Below are 16,770 nucleotides of genomic sequence, written 5' to 3'. Positions count from 1 at the left end.
AAGCTCCTAGGATATCTGACTTCTAAAATAAAATCAGTCTCCAGTATCTACAAGCATATGTTCCAATGCAGATAATCAGGAAGTGCCTTCTAGTCCCCGTCCCAAATGTTTTTCTAGAAGTATAGTTATTACCATATTCTTTTATTGCTCTGTTCCCCTAAGACTTTATTCCTTAGTGTGACTTCAAATGAAACACCACAAGGCGAAAGAATTGGAAGCAAATGTTTGACTTTTATTTCAAGAAGAACATAGTATCCTACTTAATATCTATGATTTTATAGAACAGTAGAATTTTTGGGGAAATAGTCTTAAAATTTATGAAGCTACTAATCACATTTCTCTGTGAACAAAATGAAACAAATTTGTTCTCTTTTTGTTTGTCAGTACAAACAAGTTGGAGAAAAGCTGTGAATTCAAAATCATTTGTTCCCATTAAGAAGAAAAGTAAAGAGTCACATAATGAAAATCAAGGTCAAAGACCCTTAACTTTGTGGCCATTTATTCTGACCACTTAATCAATGCTGGGCGAAATACCAGTAGTCTTAATAAAGCAAGAGTCTCCTGGGAGAACGTAGTCTCATTTCCATGTGAATTGGAATCCAGAGCTTTAACTGTGTGTCCTTTCTTATTATTTTAAAATAACGTTGTTAAAGGACAATGTTCATCCCCCAAACTCTGCTCAGTAGAAAACATTATCAGGTAAACTCTATGTGTCAATTAGGATTCTTCGGATGCACACAATAGGAACTGACTAACAAACAAGTTATTGGAAATGTTCTAGGTAACTCAGAGAGTCAAAGGATATGTTGAACAACTAGGTCTCAGGAAGGAAAAGGATGAAGGCAGCTCTGGGGATCTGGGTCGCAGGAACGAATGGGCTGTCTCTGCAAAGAACTGCCACGTGTCAGCTCTACACATATTCCTATCTGTGTCACTTCACTCAAGATCCAGACTCCCGGAGGAGAGAGACTGATTTGCCAGGCTCATGCAGGGTGATATGTGTGTTGGTGGCCAAAGGAGGGTGGCAGGAAGGGCACCTTCATTTCCAGGTCCTTCGAGGACTGTATGTGTTGGGGAAGTTCCCAAGGGAAATCAGGGTCTTCTTACCCAAGAAAGGAGGAGAATCAGCTGTACAGGAGGACACAATGGATATTCATCTCGTTCTTCCTTAGTGTGCTTTTTATGAAAGCTTAATATAGCAGTCTCCTGGCAGAACCTCCTGGCAATAGCACCAAAGGCGTCTAGGACCCTAGAAGCAGATGACTCCTCTGGAAAATGGGCTTGAGGATGCTAGGAGCAGAGCCTCCATCAAGTCCACTGGGGACACCAGGCTGTCAGCAGAGACCTTAGTCCTGGAGAAAGTAGCTTTATCACACATGTGAATAATGGGGCTGAGCCTTCCAAGACTGAGAAGAGTCTGTTCAGTGGGTACTTATCGGTAGATTGACCTGAAGGTTTCCAGGAAAGCAAAAAGTTCCCCTGAATGGAGTTTAAAAAACAAAACAAGTAAAACTTCAGACTTTTTTTTTAGGGCAGTTAGCTCCCCCAGGAGACTTCTCTGGTGCCAGTGTTCCACTTTGACACCTTGGCTTGACACCATAGCCAAGGTTCTTCCTAAAACTTCTCTCCCATTAACCTCATTTTGCTTCTGCTGATGCTCCTGTTGTCTTTCCCTGTAGAGTAGGTAAATGTGGAGAATGGACTGCCTGATTTCTAATCCAGACTCTTCTATCTACTTTCGGGGTGACCCTCTATGCTCCTATCTTGGCTAATATGACTGACTATTGCTGCTTTACCACTTATAACTGTCAATCTTCCCTCCTTCTACATAATATTTATTAAGACACCCAATCACAGAATTACCCCTATTTCCTGATAGCATCCATTCCAGAGAAAAATCCTGCTTCCTTAAGCCCGTCCCCAAGTCACCTAAGACCAAATCCTTTAATAAGTTCTTTCAAACACCCTCTCACTGAGATACTCTATGTTTCCCCATGCTGTGCATTCTCCCTCTCTGTAATAAGAAATGAAAGCAACTTGTTCAACTAGAGGTATGTTCCTGGTGGTCTTTAGCTAGAGAGTATTGACACAATCATGGGTTTTGAAATTTCAGTGACCTGGTTTGGCATCCTGGCTCCACCACTTACCAGCTATATGACCTTGTAGGTATCTTAACTTCTCTGCCTGTTTCCTCATATGTAAAATAGAGACAATTATAACACCTTTCCATCAAACTGTTATGAATATTAACATGTAAAGAGCTTAGAACAGTGCCTTACCCATAATAAAGTTATCAATAAATTTTTGCTATTATTATTGGTTCAGTAATAGTATCATTTTCCTCATGTAGTGGACATACTAATTCTAAGATTTGCATTTGACTTTGCTTTTATAGATTGGTGGAATTATCCTTGATTTTATTCTGTGGTTCTCCCCAAATCATATAACCTTGAATTCCAGTGTATGCGTGTGAATGTGTGCATGCATGCATTGGATGAGAGGATGAGAGGATGAGAGGAGGGCCTAACAATTACTGAATGGTGCACACCAGACACTTTGCTGGGGTTGTTCATTCTTCTTAATGAACAGAAGCTAAGGAAACTTTTCTGAAAAATTTCTTGAGGCTAGATGCAAAAATTTCCAGCAGAACTGTAAATAATTCTGCTGAAAGTAGGGGCCCTTCAGTCATCTTCCTGAGGAATTTGAGCCAGATTTAAGTCTGAAGCAAGGATTTAGATTTAATTTTCTTGCTATGGGTAGGTAAATTCTCTGCCAAAGACATGACCTTCAGGTTTTTTTTTCAAGACATGCCTATTAGAGTCTGCAAAATAAATTCAACTCACATGAGAATGTAAATGAAGTTAGGATATGAAATCAAACGTGCTACTTACTGGCTCCATAGAAGTTTGACAGCAGAGTTTAGGTTGCAACAAGCTTTGAGATATCCGAGAAGACCTTTCATTTCAGAGCCTGAAATGATTAAATGATTAAAATTGCTCTTTAATAATTGAACGTGCCATCTGTATAAAGCGGAGTGTGACCTTTCACCCAGGGTCTCTCAGGCTGTTCTTGAATTTCTGCAGTTGGCACATATGGTATCAGAAATCCATTGCTATTCTTCGTTTGAAATATTAGAGGAGCAGACTTAAAGCAGCTGTTCTTGTGCTGCCAGATTTCATTGAAATGTGGGTTTTAAAAGCCCTTGGCTTGTCATTTTGAGTTAGCTCACCTTAATCACAAATTTCACCATAACATAATTCAACTCATGCCTGAAACTCAATATAGCGGAACATTTGCTGAACAATGCACTTAACAACAGTGACCAACCAGAATGTACATTTTCCATTGAAACGTCCTTTTCATGTTACATATGACCTCAAAAATGTCTAATAGATTATAAACATTCCTTTTTCTATTTTCTAACAACAGAATACCAAGAAAACACTCCCCACCATGCTCTCTTTCCCCCAGCTGGGCATATAAAAAGAAAGTGACATTTGGAGAACTATCTGCTCTATTACTGCAGTATTGAAAAATTGATGCAACCTGGTCATTATGCCAACTATAGTAATTAGTGATGAGTACACTTGCATGTTTGTCTCAAATGTCGTATCAGACAACTTCGACAGCTAGAGGCTGACAGGTACTATGGCCAGAACAAAAAAATATCAGTCACCATAAATGTAATTTCTCTGTGTGTTTGGAGGAAAGAGGCATGGACCTTGGCTTTAACAGTACTTACTAATTAAGCTGTAGTATCCTGAGGATGTTTCATCTGCTTGCCTTCAACAGTCTGTTTAGTTATTAAAGTTCAGCTGTTAGACTACATTTGAGTGCTTCAAATGTAGACTTGAGTGCTTCTTTTGAAGATAATTCAATTCACTTCCACTAAAAGTGTAGACTTTGAAAGTCAAAAGCAAAGACAAGTGAGTTAGTCTTATTTTTTTTAATATTGCAAATTTAATTTTTAAAAGCCAAATCGCAGTGAAAACTCTCTTAGAATCTGCTGTTTGATTTTGTTTCTCACATACACTTATAGCTGGCAATCAGAAAAAATTATCCTGTTTGCTTTATTGATGTCTTTATTGTACCTAGGAGCCAGACAGAATTCACTGGGCATTAAGACATAACATAAAATAGGGTACATTTGTCCTTTTTTCCTCAGGCAAAATTTTAAGCCATGGGGATAGATAATGAATATTCACCCATTTATTCACTAAATATTTATTTATGAGTTCCTCCTACAATGGGTGCTGGAATACTTAACACCATGAATGAGACATGTAAGAACTCAAACTTGGTTTAGTATAAGGAGCCAAACACATAAAATGAGTATGCATAATTCCAGGTGGTTTAATATACAAATACATATTTGTGTGTAAATGTGTATTGGAGGACAGGGCTATTTATTTTGTGAAGGAAAGGTATGCTGGTTATTCACCAGTTAACCCTCCAAATCCATTCTCTGCCTTTCTCTGCCCTGCCCTGACCTCTACAGATTGCATTACCTGCGTTTCTTTGCCCCTCCGGCTTTGGGAGGCTAGAAGGAGAAAAGAGAGACCAGGGTATTTATTCCCCCTACTCACTCAGCCAAACTATATTTCCTCTACGTTATGGCCACAGCTCCTGTCAGGAAACCCCTCCTCAGTTCTCTCTGGATTTCAGCCTCTCTGTTCCCACTTTGCCCCTTCAGCTCCAGGGCTGGTAATTGTTTCCCTTTGATGTCCCAGAATGTCCACCATCCTTTATTTGTTTTTGTTATTCCTTCACTGAATTATCTTCAATTAGCCCTCCTGGGCACTTGACTGACACAGAAATACAGAAGGTCAAGAAAGGTAATACAGAGATTCCTTTACCTTCAAATGTTCAACATATACATTTTGATAGATCTGAGCAAAGCTATTATCCAGACTAAAAACATGTCATTTCTGTTGTCACCAATAGATGGCATTAACAGTCCTGTCAGTCAGTTAGGGCTGTGTATTGTTCTTGAGTCTGCTGGCTACTGTGATATTGTGATTTACAGTAAGAAATATATATTTGGTTTCATCCCATTTCTCGCACAGAGCTCCTAAAACCTCTGGAATTTCCTATAGCCATTATTTTGTACTACCTTTAATGGAATATAATCTATAAAAATACTGAATTACTATGCTGTACACTTTAAACTAATATAATATTATAAATCAGCTATACTTCAATAAATAAATATATAAAACTTTTGGAATTTCCTAAGTGAGGAGGTTGATAAAGGTGTCTTTTGTTATGTTAATGAGGTGACTTTTGGACCCCCACTTCAGGATGGGAACTGGTTGCTTGTCATCCCCTCTTCCCCCCACACCACAAGACAGAGAGGCAGGAGGTTAAGTCAGTTGCCAGTGGACAGTGATTTGATCAAGCAGGCCTATGTAGTTCATTATTATCTCCATAAAAACCCAATAGGACTGGGTTTGAAGAGCTTCCCAGTTGGTGAACATGAGGAAATGTGGGGAGAGTAGTGTACCTGGAGAGCACATGGAAGCTCCTTGCCCTTTCCCTAAGCATCTCTTCTTTCCGGCTGCTCCTGAGTTACCTTCTTTTGTAATAAACTGGTGATCTTGTAAGTGAAATGTTTCTCTGAGTTCTGTGAGCCACTCTAGCAAATTAATTGAACCTGAGGAGGAGGTTGTGGGACCCTCTAATTTATAGCCCGTTGATCAGAAGCACAGAAGATAAGGTGGACTTTCCACTGGTGTCTGAAGTGTGTTGGGGGGAGTGCAGTCTTGTAGGACTAAATCCGTAACTTGTAGAATCTACTGCTATCTTCATGTAGACAGTGGCAGAATTGAGTTGAATTGTAGGACACTCAGCTTTGTCCAGAGTATTATTTGTTACTGTGTGGGGAATTCTCCCCTCTCCCAGTAACAACCCCCATTGCTCACCGACACACACATTGAAGTTGGTGATCAAAACCTAAAAGAACTGTTTTTTTTTTCTATTTTTAAAATGTTTTACAAATGCTAACTCTCTCCACGTGATAAACACAAGACCAGTGAAAGTATTGAAGAAACCTATTTTAATAGGCACACATTTGCTTTTGATAAAGGCAAAAATAAAGATAATCTGGAAAAAAAGCAAAGCAGGGAGAAAACAACAAAAAATTTTCATGTGCACAAGGAATGAATTTTTTTTGATAGGAATAATTCTGAAGGACAAAGAGTGAATCTCATGATGAGGAAAAAGTACTGTGCCTGACTGTTAGGGACTGAATGTGCACCCCAATCCCAAATTTATATGTTGAAGCCCTAACTTCCAATGTGACTGTCTTTGGAGAAAGGACCTTTGAGGGGGTAATTTAGGTTAAATGAGGTGGTAAGAGTGGGGCCCTACTCCAACAGGACTGGTGTCCTTATGGGAAGAGGAGGAGACACCAAGAGTGTGCACACACAGAGGAAAGGCCACATGAGGACATGATGGGAAGGTGGCTGTCTACAAGCCATGAAGGAAACCAACCCTCCTGGCACCTTGACCTTGGACTTCCAGCTCTAGAACTGTAAGAAATAAACTTTGCTATTTAAGCTACCAGTCTGGTACTTAGTTAAGGCAGCCCAAACAGACTTATTTCACTAACTAGTGGACAGTGATCTGTGAGAGACTCGGACAAGTAACTGAAGCAATGAAAAACATGTTTGTGTGTGTGGCTAAATGACCATAATTAATATCAGATGATTGTTAGCATTAGGAGAGGGCTAGGAATTTTTTTCTAAAACTTAAAATGAGGAATGACTCTGAGGCTTCTCTCTTAGGTGACTGGTTGGATATTGGTGATATAAATCAAATTAGAAAAACAGGAGGAAGAACAAATTGGATGGGGAAGACTGAGACTGAGTTTGAGGCATCTGAAGGACATTCCAGTAGAGATTTCTGGAAAAAATTGGAGTACAAGACCAGAACTAAGGTAATGAATGTTTCGGGGGTATAGATTCAATTAAAAAAAATGAATGAGCACCTAAATGTGCTAGGCACTGTACTAATGCTTGAATTATATCAGTAAGCAAAAGACACAAAAATCCCTACTCTGTGGAGCTTATATTCTAGTGGATGAGAGAAAGGGAAAAAGCAATAACATAACAAGTAAAATTTACAGTATTTTAGAAGGTAATACAATGCCTGGGATCAACAGATATGCTAAGGGAATTGGGAGTGCTAATATGAGGGGGCAAATATTCTCTGAGGTGGCTCACGTTATGTCTAATTGAGAAGATGCCATTTAAGCAAAGACCTGAAGGAGTAACCAAGGGGCTGTCTGAAGGAAGCATGCTCTAGGAAGAGGAAACAGCCTCTGCAAAGCCTCTGAGGTGACAACATGCCTGGTATATTTGAGAAACAGCAAAGTAATAGTGGATGATGCCAGAGAGGCAAGGTAGGAAGTGTCAGATCACATAGGTGTCAGCTTTTTCTAAGGAGCTTGGGTATTATTCTGAGTGAGATGGAAGTTTCCAAATAGAGGTGCTACTTGGTCTGACTTTCATTGTCACAGAGTCACTAGCTGCTGTGTTAACAAGGCTGTGAGAGTAGGACAGGGCAAGCATGAGAGCATAGAGTAACAGAAGAGGAGGTCAAAATTTGTTAACTTGAAGGTAGAGGTGATTTGCTAATGAATTGAGTGTGACGTCTCAGAGGATAAAAGGAGTCAAGAATCATTCTAAGATTTGGGGACTGAAAAACTAGAAAGATAAGAAAATGGATGGAAGATCTTAAGTTCTGAATATGTAGAGATAAGATGTTTGTTTGCCATTGTTTGAAGATATTGAACAGGCATTTTGATATACTTGCCAAGAGTTTAGGAGAGAAGCAAGATGGAGATAGAACCTTAGGAGCCAACAGCACATAGATGATAGTTAAAGCCACGTCTCTGGATAAGATTATCAAGAGAATAAATGTACTTAGAAAAGAAAACCAAGGATTCAGTCTGGACCACTCCAATATTAACAGGTATTGGAGAAAAGTAGCATCTTAAAAGAAAAAGACTAAGCAGGAACAGCATCCTCAAGAGAGGATGGTTACCTGGAAGCCAAGCGACAAAGGGTATCAAGGAAGATGGTGTGATCAACAGTAGCAAATGTTGGTAGTAAGTCAAGGAAAATAAAGGCTGAGATTTGATTATTTGATTTAGCACATGGAGATCATTAGTATCCTTGACAAGAGACTGGTGGAGTGGTGGCTGGGAAGTCTGATTAGAGAGACTTTGAGAGACAACTCGTTGATAATTGAAGTCAGTGAGTACTGACTACTCCTGAGAAATTTTCTGCCAAGGGGAACAATGAGCTGATAGCTAGTTAAGAACGTGGGGTTAGGACAAAGCTTGTATGTAGTTTTTAACGACAGGGTCAATAACAGCATGTTGATAAACTATTGAGAATGATCCAACAGACTGAAAAACAAAAACTGCAGAAGAACATTGTGGATAGAGGAGTAGGAGAGGGGAGAGTTGCTGGAGCAATGCTGTTGAAGAGACTTGGAGGTCAGATCTGTTGCCCTTGGGGCAGGTTTGGCTTTGAATGGGAGCATGAATAATTCCTCTATAGTTACAGGCAAGAAGGCAGAGAATGTGAGTGCTGGGGTTAAGTGTGAAGGTGGAGTCTAGGTAAATCTCCTTCTGATGGTTCCATTTTCTCTGCGAAGTAGTAAACAGGGTCATCAACTCTGAGTGGTTTGGGATGATGATGAATACATGGCAGTTGTTACATCGGAGTGTATACAGCTATTTCCAAGTCAGCCAGAGTTGAGGCTACCTCGCTGGCAAGACGATACTTATGATGAGGCAGTGAAACCTAACTCTTGAAGTACCAAGAGACTGAGGTCAGTCCAAGGGTTTCAGGCATCATGGGTGGTAATACCATTTTCTCAACCCTCTGCCTGAAGTAGGATGTTGCTATTATCTGAACAGATCCAGGGACTCAGAGCTGGCAAGGTACACCTCTGGGCCAGAGGAGACATGAGTAGGCACAGCAGAATGATGCTCTGAGGGAGACAGTATTCTGACCTCCTCTACTGTTCTGCTCTGGAAACTAAGAGTCTCTTAATAACAGGCAATAATAACAATAGTCTGTTCTTAATTTGAGACAACATTTAAAAAAAAACTTTATCTTTTATTTGGATAGATAATTTTCATTTATTTTGTGTATTTCCATATACATATATGGAAATGTGTATGCAGATAGAAAGAGCAAGAGGGCAAGCTTGATTTATGAACAAAAGGGGCTTTATACGTAGGATTTGTAGACTTACATATTCCCCTTCCTCATTGCAGATACTCAGATAAACTCCCAGGAGAGCACAGGGACCTGGTTTAACAACAAGTATCACAAATCTGTTATCCTCATTTTTCCTTCCTATAAGGAATCTTGATATATTGCTGTTGAAGAATGCTCAAGAGACAGAAAATGTACCTCAAACTGGCTTAAGCAAAAGAGGTATTATAGACTAGACCATAGAACAATTTGACTCCAGGAACTATCTGATCCAGTGTCCAGATGGATCAGCAGGAATCTGTTTCTTCTTCTGTAATGACCCTATTCTAAAGCTGGCTGTTTGTTCCCTTATGAGGCGGAGTCCTCTGAGAAGCAGATGCCAAGACAGGATTAGACAAGGTGACGATTTGGGTCTCTGTGAATCAATGCCAACTTGAGCTCTATGTCCGAAAGCCCTCGAAATGCCAGATATTCTTTTCCCAGTGTGCAGTCACTCTAGGAGATGGTTGAAGTCCCTTCGGGGAAGGACTGGGAAAATCATTACAGCATATTTTTAATGCAGTGCTGTGGAGTCCTTTCTAGAACATGGACACTTCTTGAGTCAATGGGTTCTGGATCTAAAAACTGGCTCAAATTTGGGAACTGAGCAAGGAATTATGACTTTTTATTAGGGCCATTGCTCTTAGCTGCTTGCTTTTACATTCTTGTCCCTTTCTGGTTGTGGATGTTAAGCAGCACCCTTGCTGGCTACCCCTCTATTTTGCCCCTAATGATGCTCTGCTCTGTTAACCGTCTCCATACCTCCCTATGGGTCAAGTCCCCATTGGTTGTCAAAGATTGACAGCTGAGTTTCAGGACCTCACCACTTATTAATGGTATAATAACCCCCATGGGGTGATGAGGATAGTAGGTTCCTTTACATCTGAGAAAAGTAGCACAGGAAGCTGAACTGCATTACAGCTATTGAGTGGTGGAAATTAGAATCCGGGCCTTTCTTCAAAAGCAATGGCCTGGCAAGGAACAGCTGTGCGCTTTAGAGGGGAAAAGACCTCCATCCAGTCCAGACGGGGGTCAGGACCCCAGGAAGCGGGGCCAGCGCGTACCAGGGTTGCATTACTAACATTCCGCGTTCTGGCTGGAACGTTAAGGGTACTAAAATTCTGCGAATTATGCTGGGGTCCAGGGCTCGGAAGAGGCTGCCTCGTAAGGGGCTGGGACTAGGACAGGTCACAGTACCTGAGCGGGTCCACCGGTCCAACCTGACCCTTGGTCCTCACCGAGGTCCCACGGGCCGGGGACTGGTGGAGCCCAGGTGGGAGGAACCATGTGCTGGCCGCGGTCGTGGAGCCAGATCCTCCTACCAGTTTTCCTCTCCCCCTTTCTCATCCAGCTGCTTATCAGCTTCTCAGAGAATAGTTTTTCCCAAATCTCCAGACACGAGAACAACCACGGACCAAAATATGAGGATAGCGGTGAGCCATCCTGAGCCCAAAGGCTGGTGCCTGCCCCACGCACGCCCCCGAACTGTATTTCCTGCTGGTTGTGCCACGCTCGCTGGCTGAGACGTTCATCTCTAAAATTGCCTTTTGGTATTGGTGGGAAGACATTTTCAAAGGTTCTTAACGTTTTTGGTGAAATCCAGTTAAGCTGTAGTCGAATTAATTTGCTTTATCTGAAATGTGAAAAGTGGATTGAAACAGTTTTGAGTGTGGAAAACATGTTCCCCACCCCCCACCCCACCCTCACTTTTTGCATGACCTCTAACACAAAAGCTTTGTGCTGTGAATAAGGTTTTGGGTTTTGTTCTAATCAGACCTAATTCAATGGCCATAGCTAGTCTTTCTTAGTGTTTTAAGGTCTTAGTTAATAAATTGCTTAATTTGGGTCTTATATTAAGAAATGATTACTTTGATTTGGAGATTTCCCTTGGTTCCCTCCCCAACGGAAGAAATTTGGAAACAAATCATACTTGTTAAAAATCATACTGAATTAAATTCATGAACCTGGAAATAAGGTTTTTAAATATCCTAAGTTGGAATCGTATAGATAGACTAAGGACAGGATTTGAATTACTTGAAACATGCCCTGTAAAGCTAAGTTTGTCATTTTTATGAAGACTATAAGACAGAATAATTATTGCTGTCTGGTTTCCAGAGTCTAAAAGAATGTTAGTATCTGTAAGCAAATAAGTCTTCCTTCCTAAAACCAAACCCAAAGATCTCAGCTTTGCACTAAAATGAGACTCTCCTTTGAGAGAGTGGGGTTTGGGAGAGGCTGAATCAAAGAATCGAAAAAACAAGAGGCTTGTTTCCTATGGTTTCATCTTTCCCATGCATTTCTCTCTCTCTTAACCTCTCAATCATCCCCATACTTCAAGAGGAACAATGTTCTGGTACCAACCCAGTCCTGTTCTCCCCACAAAAAGTGCCTAAAAACATAAACCAAACATAGAAACAGATCTTTCCCTTTGAGTCATACTGGAGTTTTTCAAAAGAACTTGTTTAAATGCAGAGGAAGAATAAAAAGGGAGTAAACAAAAACAAATAAAGAATCATAGATAATATAGTCCTGTCTTCTAAAGACTAAAGTTTCTGATTCTAGGTAGCTGATTCCGGAGCTGACCAACCCAGGTCAGTGTTTCTGAGGAAACAGCTTCCCTTTGGGAGAGAAAGCCTGCTCAGCCTGTCCTGGGCCCTGAGTGTTTGCTTCCTAGCCTGGAGTAATTTCCCCTTTGTGCTTCCATTCTACCTTCCCATTTTATACGGATATGGTTTCTTAGGCATTATAATTTATTTACTTCCAGGACTGAGAAAGGCCTTTCACCGATATCTCCACCTACATTCCTGCCTGGGTTCTGAGTGATAGACCTTTCCCACAGGCAACCCACAGGACTTTGTGAACAATTCCACATCAAATGAGATCTCCTGAAAAGCAGGTTGCTTTGATCCTCAGGACTTTTAGTCTGATGTTTATTTACGTTTGAGAGCTTAATAAGTAATATCCCAAGAAGTTATAGTTTACTCTTGGAACTTTGGGTTAAGAATATTCTTTTCCAATATCTAATGAATGAATTTTTAAAAATACTAAAATGTAGAGAAATTCTTTTACCAGGAGCAACCAGACAACAAAGGGGTATAACCTAAGAACTAAGTGGCAACCAAGGAAAGAAATAGAAGATTCTGGATCAGAATAGAATAGCACAGCATGGCAGTGCTCCAGATGCCACCATTACCACTTCGAAGTAACTAGTGAGTCACTAAATTCCAAGAATTTTCATTAATACTCCCAGGTCTGGAGAGATGCAAAGTGAGTGAGTGTCCTGTTCTTCACCCTGTTCTGAAGATCAACAGAGAAATGGTTACAGAGGAGAAATAAGAGAAAGAGAGAAACTGAACAGTGAGTCTCACTGATGGAAACACAGGTTCCTGGGCTACAAACTGGATTTAGGGGCAGATTTACAGTCCATAAAGTCCCTTATTGTGGAAGTGGGATACATCTCCAATTAGCTAGAGTGAACCTTGACAGTGGGAAATGACAGAACATCTGAAGAGAGTGTAAAGCCCAGATATTCTAACAAAGTCTGTTATAGACTCACCCAAGTTCTCTCCATTTGTCAAATGCTGAGAACAACCAACTGAATAGAACATAAAATATAGTGAAAGTGTAGTTTATCTGAAAAAAATTCTCACGGACAACGATAAAGTGGTCAAGATGTCACCTATGCTATGTCAACACAAATAAAAGTTCTGAACAGAGCTATCCAAACATTAGTGAGATGAAAATAGATGATCTATAACTATACAAACAATGCAGAGACAACCAAATAAATAGTGAAATTAAGGAGTATATGATCACATGTGGACAGATAATCTACCTTAGAAGAAAACATAACTCAAGGAACAGATGAAAATCTTCCCACAAGTGCTGAGCTAGAGAACCACCAAATGACAAACTGATTCAGTGAAACATGTCTCAAATTCAAACTTCTTCAAGGAAATGAATTGAGGGCTAAATAATTTGAATATGAGGGAAAGCTGATAGGTTTTCTCTTTACTTCTGTAAGTTCCCATTTCTTTATTTCTCCCAATGGTGAACACACCAAGAATATTTGACATGCACACTCTAAGTATACCTATTTTATTGGGCTCTGGTAGTTGCCTCCTTTCTCTGTCCTCTAGCCTAGTGGATGCTGGTTTCTGAGAGGAGGTGGAGTTTCTTGTCTTTCCCCTGGTAGGTTTCTCCGTCTCTTCCATCATCTGCATACCTGATTCCCAGTACTAAATGCCTTGTGTTATATTTACTCAGTGATTGCTGTTGCTCACAGACCCTCTGAAAAGAGTACTCATGGATATTATTCAGCGAAGGGAAAATAAACTAGGGAAATGTGGGATTCAAGAAAGAGCAGTAAGAAAAGAAACCAGTAAAACTTAGAGTTAATGCTAAATGATTGATTGTAAGTCAACAGCAATTTAAATACATTAACAATCTAATAATAATTGATAACTATTTAATAATAAAAATTCCAGATGATTTCTGCCTGTGAAATGGTATGGGAAAGAAAAGGAAGAAAGTAAAAGCATATTAGGATCCTCATATAGGTAGAGAATGTAGACCCTGATTAAGCAGTGATAGAAAGAGGCGTATAAAATATATCTCTCAAAAATTTTAAAGTAACAGCTCACATAGAAATAGAAACAGGTGTGACTTCAGGGTGTGACTAGAGGAAATAAAGGAACAAAAAATAAATTGATGGACTATGATATACCTTGGAAATGCTACTGAAAAAGAGAGCAAGTGTTGCAATATTAACACTAGAGAAAATAGAATCCAAATTAAAAAAAACTTTAAGTAGAAGAATAAATGATATTCCATACTGACATATAGCATAATACATGAAGATGACATACTAAGAACCTTTATTCACCTAACAACATAGTTTTGAAATAGATGCAACCAAAGCTGATAGAAATAAAAAGAGCATTGTAAAAAATTTAAAAACACATAAGGCTCACTTTACATGCCTAGATCAGTAATCAACAGATCAAATAAACAAAATATAAGAATATAGTGTATAAAATAGTAATATGTAAAATCTTATTACCCACCTCACCCATTTTTTTCTTAGCTGTTCACCAAGAAATTTCCCTTCTGCGTAAACTTTAGAATCAGTTTGTCTGATTCAGTTCTATTTTTAAATTTATTAATTTATTATTTTTGCAATGCCAATGAAAAAGAAAGATATTGTTTTGATATCTGGTATAATATATGTTGATGCCTGGCATCCCTAGGCATTTGAAACTGTGATCCCTCATGGGAGAAGAGAAGAGGACTAAGGATGGAACTTTATGGAATAACAATATTTTAAACTTTGATAGAGGAAGTGGAACCAGTTAGGAAACTCAAAAAGAATGGCCAGAGATGTTCCAAGAGAACTCAGAGAGTATGATGCCATAGAAATTATGAAAATGTATCAAGTGGAAGGATATGAAGAGATAGAAAATGAATAGACAAAAAATCAAGCCTTTAGAGAGTAAGGAAAGAATCTGGTCCTGAGAATGTTGTGGAAATAGCTAGTACCTCTTCAGGAATTGGCTTGAGAGGAGGTAAAAAACCTATTGCTTCATATAGCACAGTGTCACGTAGATCAGCTGGCCCTCACTGGTTCTTCAGTAAGGGCAAGAAAGACTATAAGAAAGATTGCTGGTTAGTTATACAAACGCTTAATCTAAATCTCTGAGATGGAACCAGATCAGGTCATTCACTGACATGAAGTTCAGGCTAAAGAGAAGGAATGAGGCCACCAAGGGCAAACAGATTTGGAAAACAATGGGAAGGTCAAGGAAAATGAAGTTCTGAGTCATGTCAAGATGCAAACAAGAGGGGAAAAGAAAGAAGATTCTAGTGAGACTAGAATATTGGAATTTAAAATTTCATGGTTGGAAGTCATCTGGAATGATGGCAAAATCCAATTTAGATCATGGAAATAATTTAAGACGAAGCCTCAGTTTCTCTGGATGGTGGAATTTCAGCTGATTTTTATTCATTTATTTATTATTAAAAAATTTTTTTTGATTTATAATCATTTTACAATGTTGTGTCAAATTCCAGTATAGAGCACAATTTTTCAGTCATACATGAACATATATATATTCATTGAGACATCTTTTTCTCTGTGAGCTACCATAAAATCTTGTGTATATTTCCCTGTGCTATACAGTGTAATCTTGTTTATCTATTCTACAATTTTGAAATCCCGTCTATCCCTTCCCACCCTTCACCCCCTTGGCAATCACAAGTTTGTATTCTATGTCTATGAGTCTATTTCTTGATTTTTATTTTTTATAGATACTCATTTCTTATATTGAATATGCATCATTTTTACAACTACATAAAGACAAAAATCCTGTTTAAATTTTGGAAAATTTAAACTCCCATTGAAGTTCCACTTTGTAAATCATGGGAGGAGGATTCTGATTGACCTGACTTGGTCAGAGTCCTTCTTCCTGGATCAATGAGTATAATCTGGGATAAATCCAGTTCGATTCAGATGTGTAGCCTTAGATACCTGGCTGGGACCAGGGAGTTCGTGTAGGAGAGGGCAGTTACCAGTTGTACCATGTGTCTAGCGCTGAGGAGGGAACAGTTCTGCAAAGGAAAGGTGGGTTATACTTCCCAGGAGACGGGAGAGGTGCTAGTGGTCAAAACAGTAAGTATCTTGGACTCAAATCCAAAGTCTGTTATTATTAGCAAGAGAAGTTGAATGTGTTGTTTGAATTTTCTTGGGTCACTTTCTTCATCACTACAGTGGGGTTATAATAACCACCTTTCAGGAATGTGAAGATTGGCTATAATTGTTTATAGATAAGCACTTTTGTTTATAAATTGCTTAATAAGGACTCTGTATAACCAAAGATTGAAAGCCAGTTTATGTTCTGCTAAACCAGGTTTCTGGCTGTGACTGCCCAGAAAGAGTGTGCATTTTTCTAATTAGTCCTTTCAAAGATGTAAGTTGACACAAAGATGTCCTGTCTTCAGCTAGCCCTAGCAGCAGCCCTGTGTCTTTAACTTTCTCTAATGAGTATAAATGATATATATGTGATGTGGAGGGAACTTCACTCTGCAGAATTCTTCCCCCAAACTCATATCTCCAGTCTGATCATTAGGAAACCATCAGACAAACTCAAACTGAAGGACAATCTACAAAATATTTGACAAGTACTCCTCAAAACTGTCAAGGTCGTGAAAAACAAAGACTGAGAAACTGTCATTGATCAGAGGAGACACAATGACTAAATGCAATTCGATATCCTCGATCTTGTACCAGAGAAAGAACATTAGTGTAAAAACTGATGAAATCTTACTAAAATCTGGAGTTTACTTAAAAGTAACATACCAGTGTTGGTTTCTCAGTTTTGATAAAGGTACCATGGTAATCTGAGATGTTAGTGATGGGGAAGCCAGGTGAGGAGTATTGAGGAACTCCCTGTATAATCTTTGCAATTGTTCTGTAAATCTAAAATTATTCCAAAATAAAAAC

The 16,770-nt window shown here is 39.3% G+C and overlaps 1 protein-coding gene across 1 annotated transcript in view; it reads left to right on the top strand.

Annotated features, from left to right (window-relative positions):
• GTPBP10 (GTP binding protein 10) overlaps positions 1-16,770 on the top strand; it is a 91,609-nt gene that overhangs the window by 45,725 nt on the left and 29,114 nt on the right. Inside the window, exon 13 of the mRNA XM_006211852.4 lies at positions 6,786-6,937. The gene's annotated coding sequence lies outside the window, so the exon portion shown is untranslated. The remainder of the gene's footprint in view (positions 1-6,785; positions 6,938-16,770) is intronic.

This window comes from Vicugna pacos, chromosome 7 (genome assembly GCF_048564905.1).
Source record: "Vicugna pacos chromosome 7, VicPac4, whole genome shotgun sequence".
In the NCBI taxonomy this organism is placed as follows: Eukaryota; Metazoa; Chordata; class Mammalia; order Artiodactyla; family Camelidae; genus Vicugna; species Vicugna pacos.
The sequence above is the reverse complement of the archived record's forward strand: the minus strand, read 5'-3'. Positions and strand labels throughout refer to the sequence as shown.